The following is a 16,991-nucleotide window of genomic DNA, read 5'->3' as shown; positions in this document are numbered from 1 at the left end:
GCCCGTTAAATTGACCGAAAGTAAAGAATCCTAAACCTTGGTTCACACCTGATTATTCGTTTGAATAAAACCCCTTCACATTATTCCGCTACCTTCAGCCACTGAAATGTATTTTAAACGAAAGAGAAAATGCTGGAAAATCTATTTTAAGATGGATTTCTAAATAAAAAGAACCCTAAAAGTCCGTTGAGGGGTATCCTGGAAGATGACAGTTCTCCAAGCTCTGTAAATCCTTCATCCTAACCGAGGCCTCAGTTAGATACAGATCAAGCTGGGTATCAGAGCGAGAGGAAGGTTCCTGTTTTACTGGTGCTTCCTGTCCCATGGCGATATGTGTCAACGTCTTTCACCATTGCTCTCAGAGTCCCTCCACATCCTGTCATTCGGTAAACGGGTGATTTCAACATTAGTCCCTCTTAAATGAGCGCAGGAGCTGCTTTATTTTGAGATGTTAACGTTAGTTTCTTTTTTGTTGGCCTACAGGATGTGGGCAAGGCCAACATTCATTGCCCATCGAACTGAGTGGCTTGTGAAGCCATTTCAGAAGGTAGCTCAAGAGTCAACCACATTGTTGCTGTGGGTCTGGGGTCCCATGTAGGCCAGACCGGGTAAGGGCGGCAGATTTCCTTCGTTAAAGTAAATCAGATGGGATTTTACAGGGTTTTTCCAGCAGTTCCAGGATTATTAACAATGGTGTCATTAGTAATGACACTCCCATTTTATTCTTGATTTACTCGGGGAAGGCAGTGGCGTAGTGGTATTGACACTGGACTAGTAATCCAGAGAACCCAGGGTTCAAATCCTACCACCGCAGATGGTGAAATTTGAATTAAATCGGAATCTGTAATGATGACAACAAAGTTGTTAAAAACCTATCTGGTTCACTCATATCCTTCAGGGAGGGAAATCTGCCAATGTTACCTGGTCTGGCCTACATGTGACTCCAGACCCACAGTAACGTGGTGGCCCTTAACTGCTCTTTACAATGGACTAGCTCCCACATCCATTGACTGAATTAATAAAAACTAACTGAATGTAAATTCCCTCGAACTTCCATGGTGAGATCTGAACTAAACTAATGTCCATTAGCCCTAATCTGTGGATAAGTGTCAGCCAAAAGTTTTGGGTTCATGTCTTTGGAATGGAAGTTGAGTTCACAACCTTTGCCAAAAGCTTACACATGTTTACAGTACAGACACAGGCCATTCTGCCCCACTGGTCTTTATGCTCCGCATGGGCTTTCTCCGTATACCTCTTTTTCTCACAGTACAAATTTGGTTCTTGCTGAGGCCCAGCCTCTTGGTGAGTCCCTGGCTCCTGATGAGGCCCAGCCTCTTGCTGCGGCCCAGCCTCTTGCTGAGGCCCAGCCTCCTGCTGAGGCCTTGGCTCCTGATGAGGCCCACCCTCTTGCTGAGGCCCTGGCTCCTGATGAGGCCCAGCCTCTTGCTGCGGCCCAGCCTCTTGCTGAGGCCCTGGGTCCTGATAATGCCCAGTCTCTTGCTGAGGCCCTGGTTCCTGCTGAGGCCCTGGCTCCTGCTGATGCCCAGCCTTTTGCTGAGGCCCTGGTTTTTGCTGAGGCCCTGGTTATCGCTGAGGCCCTGGCTCCTGATGAGGCCCAGCCTCTTGCTGAGGCCCTGGCTCCTGATGAGGCCCAGCCTCTTGCTGCGGCCCAGCCTCTTGCTGAGGCCCTGGCTCCTGATGAGGCCCAGTCTCTTGCTGAGGCCCTGGTTCCTGCTGAGGCCCTGGCTCCTGCTGAGGCCCAGCTTCTTGCTGAGGCCCTGTTTTTTGCTGAGGCCCTGGTTATTGCTGAGGCCCTGGCTCCTGCTGAGGCCCAGCCTCTTGCTGAGGCCCTGGTTTTTGCTGAGGCCCTGGTTATTGGTGAGGCCCTGGCTCCTGATGAGGCCCAGCCTCTTGCTGAGGCCCTGGTTTTTGCTGAGGCCCAGCCTCTTGCTGAGGCCCTGGCTCCTGCTGAGGCCCTGGTTATTGCTGAGGCCCAGCCTCTTGCTGAGGTCCTAGTTCTTGCTGAGGCCCTGGCCCCTGCTGAGGCCCTGGTTCTTGCTGAGGCCAAGGCTCTTGCTGAGACCCTGGTTTTTGCTGAGGCCCTGGCTCCTGCTGAGGCCCTTGTTCTTGCTGAGGCCAAGGCTCTTGCTGAGGCCTTGGTTCTTGCTGAGGCCCCGGTTCTTTCTGAGGCCCTGGTTCTTGCTGAGGCCCAGCCTCCTGCTGAGGCCCAGTCTCTTGCTGACGCCCTGGTTCTTGCTGAGGCCCTGGTTCTTGCTGAGGCCCAGCTTCTTGCTGAGGCCCTGGTTCTTGTTGAGGCCCTTGTACTTGCTGAGGCCCTGGTTCTTGCTGAGGCCCTGGTTCTTGTTGAGGCCCTGCTTCTTGCTGAGGCCCTGGTTCTTGCTGAGGCCCTGGTTCTTGCTGAGACCCAGCCTCCTGCTGAGGCCCAGCCTCCTGCTGAGGCCCAGCCCAGGGGATGGTTTAGTACATGGCTAAATAGCTGGCTTTGAAAGCAGACCAAGGCAGGCTAGCAGCACGGTTCAATTCCCGTACCAGCCTCCCCTAACAGGTGCCGGAATGTGGCAACTAGGAGCTTTTCACAGTAACTTCATTTGAAGCCTACTTGTGACAATAAGCAATTTTCATTTCATTTCATTTCTTTTGCTGAGGCCCTGCTTCTTGCTGAGGCCCAGCTTCTTGCTGAGTCTGGTTCTTGCTGAGGCCCTGGTTCTTGCTGAGGCCCTGTCTCCTGCTGAGGCCCAGTCTCTTGCTGAGGCCCTGGTTCTTACTGAGGCCCTGCTTCTTGCTGAGGCCCAGTCTCTTGCTGAGGCCCTGCTTCTTGCTGAGGCCCAGTCGCTTGCTGAGGCCCTGGTTCTTGCTGAGGCCCTGGTTCTTGTTGACGCCCTGCTTCTTGCTGAGGCCCTGGTTCATGCTGAGGCCCTGCTTCTTGCTGAGGCCCTGCTTCTTGCTGAGGCCCTGGCTCCTGCTGAGGCCCAACCTCTTGCTGAGGCCAAGCCTCTTGTTGAGGCACTGGCTCCTGCTGAGGCCCTGGTTCTTCTTGAGGCCCTGCTTCTTGCTGAGGCCCTGGTTCTTGCAGAGGCCCAGCCCCTTGCTGAGGCCCTTGTTCTTCTTGAGGCCCTGGTTCTTATTGTGGCCCTGCTTCTTGCTGAGGCCCTGGTTCTTGCTGAGGCCCAGCCCCTTGCTGAGGCCTTGCGTCTCGCTAAGGCCCAGGCCCTTGCTGAGACCCAGCCTCTTATCATAGAATTTACAGTGCAGAAGGAGGCCATTTGGCCCATCGAGTCTGCACCAGCCCTTACAAAGAGCACCCTACTGAAGCCCACAAGTATCTACCCAATCCCCGTTACCCAGTAACCCCCATTTAACATTTTTTGGACACTAAGGGCAATTTAGCATGGCCAATCCACCTAACCCGCACATCTTTGGACTGTGGGAGGAAACCGGAGCACCCGGAGGAAACCCGCGCACACACGGGGAGAACGTGCAGACTCCGCACAGATAGTGACCCAGGACTCTTGCTGAGGCCCAGTCTCTTGCTGAGGCCCTGCTTCTTGCTGAGGCCCAGTCGCTTGCTGAGGCCCTGGTTCTTGCTGAGGCCCTGGTTCTTGTTGACGCCCTGCTTCTTGCTGAGGCCCTGGTTCTTGCTGAGGCCCTGCTTCTTGCTGAGGCCCTGCTTCTTGCTGAGGCCCTGGCTCCTGCTGAGGCCCAACCTCTTGCTGAGGCCAAGCCTCTTGTTGAGGCACTGGCTCCTGCTGAGGCCCTGGTTCTTCTTGAGGCCCTGCTTCTTGCTGAGGCCCTGGTTCTTGCAGAGGCCCAGCCCCTTGCTGAGGCCCTGGTTCTTCTTGAGGCCCTGGTTCTTATTGAGGCCCTGCTTCTTGCTGAGGCCCTGGTTCTTGCTGAGGCCCAGCCCCTTGCTGAGGCCTTGCGTCTCGCTAAGGCCCAGGCCCTTGCTGAGACCCAGCCTCTTATCATAGAATCATAGAATTTACAATGCAGAAGGAGGCCATTTGGCCCATCGAGTCTGCACCAGCCCTTATAAAGAGCACCCTACTGAAGCCCACAAGTATCTACCCAATCTCCGTTACCCAGTAACCCCCATTTAACATTTTTTGGACACTAAGGGCAATTTAGCATGGCCAATCCACCTAACCCGCACATCTTTGGACTGTGGGAGGAAACCGGAGCACCCGGAGGAAACCCGCGCACACACGGGGAGAACGTGCAGACTCCGCACAGATAGTGACCCAGGACTCTTGCTGAAGCCCTGGCTCCTGCTGAGGCCACGGTAGACATCCTGGATAAAGATCAATTCATGGCCATGGTGAACTTCACCTCAACACCAGCACTCAAGACAGTGAACCACCCCACCTTTCACCCTCCATTAACTTCAGCTCATCCAAAATTCTGCTGTGGCAGGTGCTGCAGAGTCGTTTTTTTTAAAATTAGTTAAATCAAGGCGCTGTCTACCCTTGGTGCAAAGGATCACATGATGTTAATTTGAAGCAGAGCGATTGACACTCAGGAGGCTGACAAGCTACAGCTGGATGTACACACTCTCCTCCCCACACACACCATCCCGGCCAACAAGGAGGCAGCAAGGAGATGTCACTAATGCCGAGCTGGAGACCCTCCTGTATGCCATGGAGGAGAGGAGAGTGACCCTGTACCTCAGCCCGGGAAGGAGGCTGCCAGCTGCCGGCATTCACCATACCTGGGCGCAGGTGGCAGAGGCAGTCAGCACCACCGGCAACACCGTCCGGACCGTCCAGCGGTGCCGGAAGAAACTGCACGACCTCCTCAGAGCGGCCAGGGTGTGTGGGCAGCACTGTGCCTCTGGCACTAACCCGCATCCCATACACCCGTAACCTACAACCCATATGGCCGGTGTCACTCTGCAGAACCAGGGACCAAGGTGGGTGGACCAAGGCAGCAAGATGGCCGTGGTAATGGCAGGCCTTGCCTGGGCACCGCGCCGGTCCCGTGGTGGGTCACTCCAACCACTCGGCCTGTTTCCCCCCCCCGTTCCCCACCCCACCCCACTCCCAGACACGCATATTACAATTCGGTAATGAGCATTGATTTCAGCTGACAAGTTCCTAACAACGAGAGAGTGACTCATATGAACATTATTGACACTGGAGGGAGTGCAGGGGAGATTCACTAGGTTGATCCCAGAGTTGAGGGGATTAGATTATGACGAGAGGTTGAGTAGGCTGGGACTGTACTCATTGGAGTTTAGAAGGATGCAGGGGGAACTTATTGAAACATATAAAATTATGAAGGGAATAGATAGGATAGATGCGGGCAGGTTGTTTCCACTGGTCGGGGAAAGCAGAACTAGGGGGCATAGCCTCAAAATAAGGGGAAGTAGATTTAGGACGGAGTGTAGGAGGAACTTCTTCACCCAAAGGGTTGTGAATCTCTGGAATTCCTTGCCCAGTGAAGCAGTTGAGGCTCCTTCTTTAAACGTTTTTAAGAAAAAGATAGATACCTTTCTAAAGAATAAAGGGATAAAGAATAAAGGGATATGGTGTACGGGCCGGAGAGTGGAGCTGAGTCCACAAAGATCAGCCATGATCTCATTGAATGGCGGAGCAGGCTCGAGGGGCCAGATGGCCTACTCCTGCTCCGAGTTCTTATGAACAGAATTCTCAAAAACCTTTCATATGATTGATGCTTCTCCTTTTATCACATGGACCCTGCTGCTCCACGTCATAAACAGATCGCAGATTCTATGAATATGAGAAATAGGAGGAGTAGGCCATTCAGCCCCTTGAGCCTGCTACCCTATCCGATAAGATTATAGCTCATCTCTTACATCAAATCCACTTTCCCAACACTATCTCCATATCCTGAGTATCCATGAATGTACCAACCTCACTATTGGCTACACTCAGCGATTGAGCAACTGCAGCTCCCTGGGGCAGAGAATTGCAGAGATTCACAATCCTCCGAATAAAGGAATTTCTCCCCATCAAATGGCTTAATGTGAGATTACAATGCTGGAATCTCCAGCTAAGGGAAATTGCCTCGAAGCGTCTATCCTGCCAAGGTCTCGATTTTATTCATTGCAATGAGATCATCGCTCATTCTTCGAACCTCCGGAGGATACAGGCCCATTCGACTCAGTGACATCGCCACTGGGAACAGTCCACTTTCTCAAGTTGTAAGTTTTGAAGGTGTGGTTTTTGTTTTTTTGGATTTATCAGTAACAACTACAACTTGTATCTAGTGTCCTTAGGGTGACAAAAGGTCCCAAGAAACTTCCCGGGGGTGTTACCAAACATGCTAATAATAATAATAATAATAAATCTTTATTAGTGTCACAAGTAAGCTTACATTAACACTGCAATGAAGTTACTGTGAAAAGCCCCTAGTCGCCACATTTTGGGTACACAGAGGGAGAATTCAGAATGTCCAATTCACCTAACAGCACGTCTTTTGGGACTTGTGGGAGGAAACCGGAGCACCCGGAGGAAACCCACGCAGACATATTAGGAGAACGTGGAGGCTCCGCAGAGACAGTGACCCAAGCCGGGAATCGAACCTGGGACCCTGGAGCTGTGAAGCCGCAGTGCTAACCACTGTGCTGCCATGCTGCTACGACAAAGTTCTGGTCAGGATAACACATTCTCAGGCTTTTCCTCCATTTCTGTTGAGGAACCTGCGAGGGGTGATAGAGTGGGTGGGATTCTCCGTCCTGGCTGCCGGCCAATGGGTTTTCCCATTGTGGGCATCAGGAAATCCGCGGGTATGAGTGCACTGCCAGACTAACGGAGGATCCCACCCCGACGGAAAAGTCCACCCAGTGTGTTTGTTTGTTTTGCGAAAATGTTCTGATATAGCTTTGTATTGGTGCCAATATGGACCGGTGACGTTTCCCTGTTGTTGAATGGTTAGTGTGATGTGTGAAATGTTACGGAGTTGATTTTCAAATCTTTGTTACTGTTGACCGTTTAATGAACAAAACATTCTCAAGTGGTGCTGCAGCTTGCTGCCGGCTCCTGCTGGTAGCTGCAAATGCCTGGAGGCTGTTAATGCTGTTTCCTTCTTTTTCTGTAGCCAGGAGTAAGGAAAGGGAGGATGGGGAGATGACCTGCTTTCTGGGCTGGAGAGAGGGAAGGAGAGCTCTATCTCTCTTCTGGCTGGCTCTGGGTCAGTGTGATTCTCCAATGATGAGGAGTCTGCTGCTGGGAGCTGCAAGAGGGGGAGGGAGAGGCAGATTGATCCGAGCTCGTTGCTGCTTGCAGCTGCCCAGAGGCTGTGTGGTTGTTCACTGCTGCCTCTTTGCTTCTGTGGCCTGGAGTAAGGGAAGGGAGGATGTGAGATGGCCAACCAACAATCAAACACTCCAGCAAGGGCTGGGCTTCAGCACTGATTGTCGGTCTCCCTCCTTCTCTAATTTCTTACAAGTGTAACAATATGGCTGGTGTTGTGGATCCCGCAGAGGCTGCCCTCGCAGTGCTGGCGGCAGCCGATGCAGGCAGAGGCCGGAGATGACAGCAACGTTGACACAGGCTGGAGGCGATATCCCATGTGCAGGGGGCCTTTGCACACCCTGAAGACTTGTTCGTCCATCAGATCGAGGAGGAATCCAGAGGGGGATGCCAGGGACGCCCAAGGTGTACAGGCACCATTGGACTTTCGAGGAGATGACGGTGGACGCATGTACCGCAGGAGACTCGGTCTCAACAAAGAGACAGTGCGACACCTCTGCCATGTCCTGGCGGACTTGTCACCCAGGAAAGGAGGAGGACACCCACTCCCGGTGGCCGCGAATGTGACCGCAGCCCTGAACGTCTATGCAACCGGTTCATTCCTGGGCTCGAGCGGGGATTTCTGCGTCACTTGCCAAGCTATAGCCCACAAGGGCATCCGTGTGGTCAGGGAAGCCTCCTATACCTGGGCATCAGACTTTATCAATTTGGAGCTGGACCAGGCCCACCAAGTTCCCCGGGCTGCAGGATTATCCGCCTTTGCCGGGATGGCCCAGGTCCATGGAGCAAAAGATGGCACGCATGTCGCCTTGCTCGCACAGGGGCACCTGGGAGGGCCCTTCATTAACAGGAAGGGGTTACAGTCTCTGAATGTTCAACCCGTGTGAGACCACCATCTCTGTATTGTACACGGGGAGGGTTGTGCTCGCTTCCCGGGCGTGTGCATGGTAGATACATCCGGGGACACTCGGATCACCCCAGGATGACGGATTGGCTCTTGGTGGATCAGGGGTACCCGCCGAGGTCTCGGCTGATGACAACAGTGCGGATGCCAGAGACTGAGACGGAACCCCGATATAACGAGGTCCATGCTGCCACCCGGGCTGTCGTTGAGCGGTGCATCGGACTGCTCAAAATGCAGTTCCAACGCCTGGACCGCTCTGGTGCCCTGCAGCAGACCGCCCCAAAGGGTCTCACGCTTTGTGATGGTCTGCTGTGCCCTCCGCAACCTGGCACTGAAGCAGGGCGACTGGAGGAGGGGGGACATGCTGCCTTGTCTGAGGAGGAGGCAGACCAGGACAAGATGGAGGACGAGCCTGGGGAGAACCTGCAGTCTGGTGGTTCTATTCCCACTAGCTACAGATAGTCACCCTCTCCCCCACCCCAGTGCCCACTCAGTGACCTTCTCTTTTCTTGATCTCTTGTGGTCGACTGCTGTGCCCAGGTGTGTCCCCAGGATGCACATGGGAGATGGAGGCAGCCGGCATCACGGCGAGGCCAGTGACACCTGTAAGTCGGCTGGGACCCCCATTCAGGGGGTGGGCGTGAGCGCGCGGTCAGCAGAAAGACAGGAGCCAGCCTTTGGCATAAACTGAGGAGCACCGAGGTTTACCTCACAGCGAGTGATCTTCGCTTTCCTGCTTTGTATATTGACCCACTGACAGTGCCGACACAGCCCCATCACCCTGTGTAAACGCTGCTGCCTTCTCCGGGGTCTGGCCGCCTGGGCTGCCACTAGCACCGTGAGGGCATCCTCTGCAAGGCAGGCACCACCATCCATTCTGGTCTATGTAAGGAATTGGAGAAGATAGACTGACAATCAGTTGCATCCCAGGACCCCCAAATCCCCCAAGCCTCTCCCACCCTTACGGAACCCAACTTCTCTCAGGGGGCCATCCAGCGAGCCAGTTGTGCTGGGAAACCTCGCTCTGCACATTCGCCCCGGGCCACATCAGCAGCCCCTAGACCCCAGTCCCTGACGGGAAGATTAGGGAGACTGTGCTCTGATGCCGTTCCCCCCCCCCCCCCCCCTGCCCCACACACTCACCCTCTGATCCCGAGGGCTGAAGCCCAAATCTTGAGTGTGTGACTGTTTGCTGCTGCCTCTGTGGTGCTGTCGCTTCCAGAGGTCAGGCAAAGTGTTCAGGTTTCAAAGTTTGTTTGAAAGGCGATGCAAAAAAAAATCATCATCTGAGACATGGCACGTGTACCTACGCGAATCCACTGTGAACTGCTCTCGCAATTGACAAGGCGAGTTCGTTGTTAGCAATAGCCTCCAGCTGTGATGCTGGAGAGTGCTCACAGTCAAAGAGAGTTAAAGTGACCTTCAGCATATAAACAAGGTCAGGGCCCTGTCCTGGAAGTGTTTGCTAGATCAGACTGACAGCAGCTGTAGTTGACCCTGTTTTGGGTATCCACAATATTTAAATATTTAAAGATGGCTTGAAGACCTCACAGACGGAAAGCCTCTCAGCCCCACCCCCCCTTCCACAGCCCAGGGGTGACCCCCCCCCAACCTGGAGCACTTCTGCCCCCAGACCAAGCCTGACCCCCCCCCCCAGAGGGGATCCCTCCCTCCCTCCTCCCTCCCCACCCCCCAGCCCCCGAGCACGAAGGCAGCAGTTCCAGTGCCCTTGAGCTGCGTGTTGGAAAATGGAAATGGCTCCTCACCACCTCAGCCCCCCTCAGCAACAATTGCGCCAGCCTCACGTTTGTGAAAAGGAGTGCTAAACGATGCCCGCGTGATCGCTCGCTGGGGAGCCTGGCTAATTCCTGGCAGGGCCGTTACATTCGACTTCAATCTCGCTAATGAGATGGAAATTAATGCAAATTGGGGTTGATGATATGCTCGCCATATTTGGGCGAGATCAGGAACTCGCCATGGGGAGCGGGCCGGTTAGATGGGAAAATGATTTACGCCGATTTTAGCTGTTTTACCGGCGCTCCGAGATCCGTGCCGGGTGCAAACACGGTGGACAAATCGCACCGGAGGTAAATTGGCTCCAGTCTTAGGTTTTGGACATTGTAGATCGTAGGAAAAAGTGACCTGTGAGGGGAGTGAGGAACCCTTTGGCTTTGAGGTGCTGGGGAAAGGAATGGCTCTAGGTTTCCACTCAGTCACTAACTTCCTTGCCTTTCTCCTGCCTTCTGTATTTTTCTTCGTGCTCTCGCTGCTTCAGTTCTTTTCCACCCTAATCTGTCTCTGTCCCACTGACATGCTCCTTATCTGGCCATAGGTCGATTTGATACCTTTTTAGGATTCACTGCATCTGGTTGAAGCCCAAGAAGAAACTCTTCTCTATCCACCCCCCCCCCCCCCCCCCCACCACCTCAACTCCACTCCTCCCCAGCAAGTTAAATTAAAAGTTAATTTAAATGACTTCCAAAAAAGTGAGAGAGAAAGAACACTTGCCAAGTAGTGACTCAACTTTGGAGACATGTTTGCAAGCCTTGGTCGAGTGCATGCCAGAACTCAGAGGGTTCACTGCTTGAAGTTTGATTTGGGATTAATGGGGGAAGTCAACGCCAAGTTTAAACTGACAGCCTGAGTGGTCGATGGCCCCTTATCCCACACGGCCGTTACGCTGACAGCTTGCAGCTGACATTTCCAGCTCTCCCTCCAGCCACTCCTTTCGAGCACCGATATTTCCATCACTACTCACAACGCAGCCCCAAATAAATACAGCGGCCATTTGACTGACGTACCTTTGGGTGCAAAAAACACGCAGCTTCAAAGACAAAATCCCCCTCCACAGCTTCCAAAAGGCCCCAATTGTCAGATCTGTTGCAGAGACCTGTGGCCGAAACCTCCATTTATCAACGTAGCCTCTTTGAGCAGAAGCCGGCACATAAAGAAATGAATATCCCCCCCCCCCCCCCCCCCCTGTTCATTTCAGGGATGGAGTTTGAAGGAAAACACTCGCTGGGATTATGCTGCTGTCAGAGCAAGGCTGCAAAGGGGTTTCCTGGTGAAGAGATTGAGTGGCAGTAGAACGGTGGACTGCTGGACAATCTATCAGACCAGTGTGAATGGAGAGTTAACGCAGACCAGGGGACTGATTTTTCCAGCTCGCACTGCAACAAAACGATTTGCATTTCTATAGCGCCTTTCACGCATCTCAGGACATCTCAAAGTGCTTACTGCGGCCAATGAAGTATTTGTTGGAAGTGCAGTCGCTGTGGTGACGTCGGGTGGCATGTCCCTCTCCCTACCAGCAGTGGTGATTTTGGCGGGAAGGGGGAGCCAGGCCTGGTGGGTGGCCAGAAGCCACTCGGGAAATTAGTTTGGAATCTCGTTCCCCCCGAATCTCATGGCAGGTTCAAGGCACGCCAGGCGGGCAGCACAAATCCAGTCTTTAAAAACACCATTAAATATCATGACAAAGAAGCACTTTAAAAAAACCCAGCGCATTTCCAATTTCGCACACACAAAATTACAGTTCAACAAGTGAAGAACCCCGTTTGTATCTCATGTTTGCTCATTAAAAGCCCCCAAACTCCTCCCCGCGTCAAATTTAAACTGCGGGAATTTAGAGTGTTCAGTTTCACAACTACAGAGTGCACTTGGCGAGAGACTTCTTCCAGGACTTTGAGGCTTCAGAAAATGGGATCCAGACAAAGAGAACCCGCCACGGCACACGGGTAAATATTGCCTCTGGGGAGGAAGAGAGTGGTAAGAGCGGGAAGTACCCTGACACTGCCCCCTGGCATCCTGGCGCAAGGAAATGAAATGAAATGAAAATCGCTTATTGTCATAAGTAGGCTTCAAATGAAGTTACTGTGAAAAGCCCCTAGTCGCCACATTCCGGCGCCTGTTCGGGGAGGCTGGTACAGGAATCGAACCATGCTGCTAGCCTGCCTTGGTCTGCTTTAAAAGCCAGCGATTTAGCCCAGTGTGCTAAACCAGCCCCTGGAGCAGGGCCAGGAGCCAGTGACAGTGGGCAGTGACAAGTGGAGGGGGGGGGGGGGGGGGGAGTTCCTCTGGGGAGCTCCATGGGTATGGTTTCCCCGTGCTCGACAGTGGTTCCTCTATAGAGTGCTAACCACTGTGCTACCATGCTGCCCAAAGTGATCATCTAAATGCTTCTTAGATGTTGTGAGGTTCCCACCACCACCATCCTTTCAGGCAGTGAGTTCCAGATTCTAACCACCCTCTGAGTGAAAATGTTTTCCCTCACATCCCCTCTAAGCCTGCTGCCCATCACCTTAAATCTATGTTATTGACCCCCTCCAATAAGGGGAAAAGTACCTTCCTGTCCACTCTATCTATGTCCCTCATTGTTTTATACATCTCACTGAGGTCCTCCCTCAGCTTTCTCTGCTCCAGGGAAAGCAACCCTAGCCTATCCGTTTCTTGATAGCTTAAACGCTCCAGCCCAGGCAGCATCCTGGTGAATCTCCTCTGCACCCTCTCCAGTGCAATCACTTCCTTCCTGCAGTGTGGTAACCAGAACTGCACACAGTGCTCTAACTGTGGCCGAATGAGCATTTCATACAGCTCCAACATAACATTCCTGCTCTTATACTCAATGCCTCGGTTAACAAAGACACAAATTCCAGAAGCCTTCTTAACCAACTTATCAACCTGCCCTTCTTACTTCAGAGATCTGTGACTATGCACATCAAGGTTCCTTTGATCCTCTGTGCTTCCGAGGATCCGACTATTCATTGTATATATCCCTTGCCTTGTTAATCCTCCCAAAATGCATCACCTCACACTTTTCATGGCTAAATTCCATTTGCCACTCTTCTCTTGCCCATCTCGCCAACCTGTCTATCGCGTCTTGTAATCTAAGGCCTTGCTCCCCACTATTTACCACACCATCAATTTTTGTGCCATTTGCGAATGTGGGGGGTTCCCCTTATGTGTGGGGGGGGGGGGCTCCGAGTGTCCGTGAGGGAGTTGGGAGGGGGGCTGGGGTCAACATGGAAGGGAGGGTTGCCCGCGTGCGTGGTGTGTGTGTGTGTGGGGGGTGTCTCCATGTGTGTGTGCTGAGGGGGGGTCCTATTTTTTGTAACCGCAGAGCGGGCCATCTTTTTCAGGCCCCGCCCTGCTGGCGTGACAGTGTGGGACACGCCTCCAGGTTTTATTTCTTTTAGTGCAGGTCAACATGCCGATAAAAGCGGCTGTGGAATGTCCTCCATCCTGCTGAGCGGGTAGGAGGACCTTTTGCGACACCTCCCTCAGTGCAGCATTGGGGTTGTTGGCCCAGCATTTGTGCTCAGGTCTCTGGAGTTGGAGTTGGACCCCAAATCAGATCAGGGGGGCACGGTAGCACAGTGGTTAGCACAGTTGCTTCACAGCTCCAGTGTCCCAGGTTTGATTCCCGGCTTGGGTCACTGTCTGTGCAGAGTTTGCACGTTCTCCCCGTGTCTGCATGGGTTTCCTCCGGGTGCTCCGGTTTCCTCCCACAAGTCCAAAGATGCACAGGTTAGATGGATTGGCCATGCTAAGTTGCCCTTAGTGTCCAAAAAATGTTGGGTGTTGTTGCTGGGTTACGGGGATAGAGTGGAGGTGTGGGCTTAGGTAGGGTGCTCTTTCCAAGGGCCTGTGCAGACGCGGTGGGCCGAATGGCCTCCTTCTGCACTGTAAATTCGATGATTCTATGAACTGGTCACTTGGTCTCTGTGGGACTTTTCTATTCTGACCTCACTTTGTAGGGCGGGAGTTTTGGGGGGGGGGGGCCTTGGAATGCCATGGGAATGCAATAAGGGACTGCGTTGAAGACAGGTTCCTGGGGTGAGAGAATTGTCCTCTGAGGGGAGGTTGAGTGGACTAAGCCTATGGCCCCTGGAGTTAGGAAGAATGAGGGCTGATCTGTTTGAAAGAAAAATGCTCAACAGGGTAGATGCTGAGAAAATGTTACCCCTGGCTGGGGAACCTAGAAGGGGGGGGGGTCACAGTCTGAGACGGAGGGGTTGGCTAATTAGGAGACCAATGAGGAGAAATTTGTGAACCCTTGGAAGTTTCTACCCCAGGGAGGATGCTCACTTGCTGTGTATATTCAAGTCAGATGTGAATTCATTTTGGGTACTAACACAAATATGGGGAGGGAGCCGGAGGCTGGAGGATCATGCATGGCTTTGCTGAATAGTAGAGCGTCCTCGAGGGGTTAAATGGCCCACTCCTGCTCCTATCTCTTATGTTCCTGTACAATGCAAGTTTTATTTTCTTAAACTAACAGCGGCCAGACCCTGACACAAAAACAAAAGACGACAGAATGAAGAAATCTGAAATTAAAGCAAAAATTACTGTAAATACTCCACAGGTCAGACAGCATCTGAGGAGAGAGATGCGACCTGACCGGCTGAGCCCGTTCCAGAATTTCCTTCTTGTCTCGCAGCCTGACACCAGTTCCTTGTGTGATTGTGTTTCCAGGCCCAGTGGTCCAGTTGGTTTCCTTTGGGCTTGTGATAATCACCAGCCTAACTTGCCTTTTATGGTTTAGCTGTCTGTCTAAGTAATGTGTTGGCTCGCTCGGCGGTGAAGCTCAACATACATCACTGGGTCGAATTTTCTTTGAAATTTTGCCCACCCTGAACAGCTGGAGAAATCCTGTCCCGTTGCGCACCTTCACCGGACACGTGTGTAGCCAGCTGCAACGCGCCCTCTCGGTTTAATTTTCCAAACCCTCACTCGCAGAACGCAGCCAATTACTGTTGAAGGGGGTCAGCTGTGCAACTGCTGCATTTGTCTTCCTTCATTTTCCGCCAACGTTTTTCATTTATTACTCGAAAATACACTGGACGTAGCAGGAGAACAGAGGCTGCTTGACCAAGGTGGGCCAACTGGAGGGAGGAAATTGACAAATCGAGGCTTTACATCTTGCTGTGGACAAATTGGCGACGACTCTTCCTACATTACCGACAATGGCTACTCTTCGAAAAAGCTCCTCATTCTATGTGAAACATTTTGGGTCGGCCTCAGGTTGTGATAGGCGCTATATGAATGCAACTTTTTCTTACCCGTTTGCGACGAAGACAAATTTCCAAGCACACAAACTTCATAATTCTTCTGGTGCCTGAGGATGGTCAAAATTTCCACCACAAACGGTGTGCGGTCAAGAAGCATAAGCCCAACATCTCAGTGTTTCAATGTTACCTCACTTGGTTTTCGGGGGTGTATGGGGGAGGTGGGGGTTGCGGGGGAGGTGGGGGCTGGGGAGGGTGGGGGAGGGGTGCAGTATTTGAGTAATCTCGGCCATTGTGTGGGGTGTGCTTCAGCGAATGGAAAGATTTTCAATCACAGTGTATCCTGACTCATTCACCCGTGACCACCATCAAAGTGTGACCCATGGACCAGTGACTGGCCCACGAGATTCCTATAGGTGCCTTGCTGGACTGGCCAACAATGCAAGTCACTGGCAAGCAACGCCATGGCTGAGGCCAGTCTGTGAGAAGGACAGAACCCTCATTCCTCTGTTATTGGTGATTTTGGTCTTAGTGGGATAGTCATGTTCCTAGATTTACAGTTCATGCTGGAGGCAATGCTGTTAACAAACTCTCTCTTTTATTTCTTTATTCTTTCATGGGATGTGGGTGTTGCTGGCAAGGCCAGCATCTGTTGCCCATCCCTAATTGCCCTTGAACCGAAGGCCACTTCAATGGGCCGTTAAGAGTCAAACACATTGCTGAGGGTCTGGAGTGACATGTAGGCCAGACCAGATAAGAACGGCAGATTTCCTCAAAGGGAATTAGTGAACCATGTGGGTTTTTACAACAAAGGCCAATGGGTTCATGGTGATTATTAGACTTTTAATTTCAGATTTGTATTGTCTTCTAAATCCACCATTGAACGGATTCGAACCCTGGTCCCCAGAGCATTGCCCTGGTTATCTAGATTACTAGTCCAATGATCGTATTACTATGCCATGACTTTCCATTATCAACATAGAAAATTATGCTATTTACAAAATAGCCCCAGCACAAGGCTCTACATAGAACTATCTCTCATCATCACTGATGATTTAGACTTTCATGCATCTAATGTTAACCATCTATACTCCGGGCACGATCCAATGGCCATGCTGTACCAGAAAAGCAGGTGTGTCGGAAAAGCAGCTCGCCGCGGTGCAGTGTGGCCGATAAAAGCCGGGAGACCCTGCTCCCACGATCTACCCGGCTCGCAATGCCTCGCGGGATTCAATGCGATCTCACGAGGCGTTGTGATGTAAATCCCGCACATTGTGGATGGGTTGACTTTTGGCAAATTCGCATTTTAAAAAAAAATTTTTTTTAATTTTTTTTTTATTTTTACTTTTTCTGAGTTACCAAGCCAGGGCCCACAGCATGGCCAGGGGCGAACCCCCAATCCAGCTCCCCGCCCGCTCCAAAAACCAATCCAAACTCAAATTGAATCCAACTCATTGTCCCACAAGAGAGACACACCAGATCTGAGCCAAAAGGCAGAGCAGACACTACACTTGATCTTAGCCAAAAGGCCGAGAAGCGATTGCAAATCTGCATATGAGAGCAAGACAATAAGTCTTACTCCAATGTGCAGATTCCCGAGGTACCTGAGGCTTTGGGATTTATCTCCTTCTCCTCGGAGACCTCGGCGAGCGCTGCTCAGCACTGGTCCCTACGAGTGGGGACCAGACAGTAGAGCACTCCTGGGGGTCTCCCAGGGCCCCCAGCTGCATGCCCTTTGGGCAGGATGGTACCCTGGCACTGCTGGTGCCACCTAGTCAACCTGGCAGTGCCAGCCTGACACCCTGACAGTGCCACCTGGGTGCCAACCTGGCACTGCCAAGAAGTCCA

At 52.3% G+C, this 16,991-nt stretch overlaps 1 protein-coding gene and 1 pseudogene across 1 annotated transcript in view; both read right to left on the bottom strand.

The window, feature by feature from the left end:
* Positions 1-16,991, bottom strand: part of arhgef18b (rho/rac guanine nucleotide exchange factor (GEF) 18b) — a 293,165-nt gene that overhangs the window by 203,645 nt on the left and 72,529 nt on the right.
* LOC140395789 (U2 spliceosomal RNA) lies at positions 16,566-16,684 on the bottom strand (annotated as a pseudogene).

This window comes from Scyliorhinus torazame, chromosome 18 (genome assembly GCF_047496885.1).
Source record: "Scyliorhinus torazame isolate Kashiwa2021f chromosome 18, sScyTor2.1, whole genome shotgun sequence".
Taxonomy (NCBI): Eukaryota; Metazoa; Chordata; class Chondrichthyes; order Carcharhiniformes; family Scyliorhinidae; genus Scyliorhinus; species Scyliorhinus torazame.
Note: the sequence above shows the minus strand (reverse complement) of the source record. Positions and strands in the feature narration are given on the sequence as shown.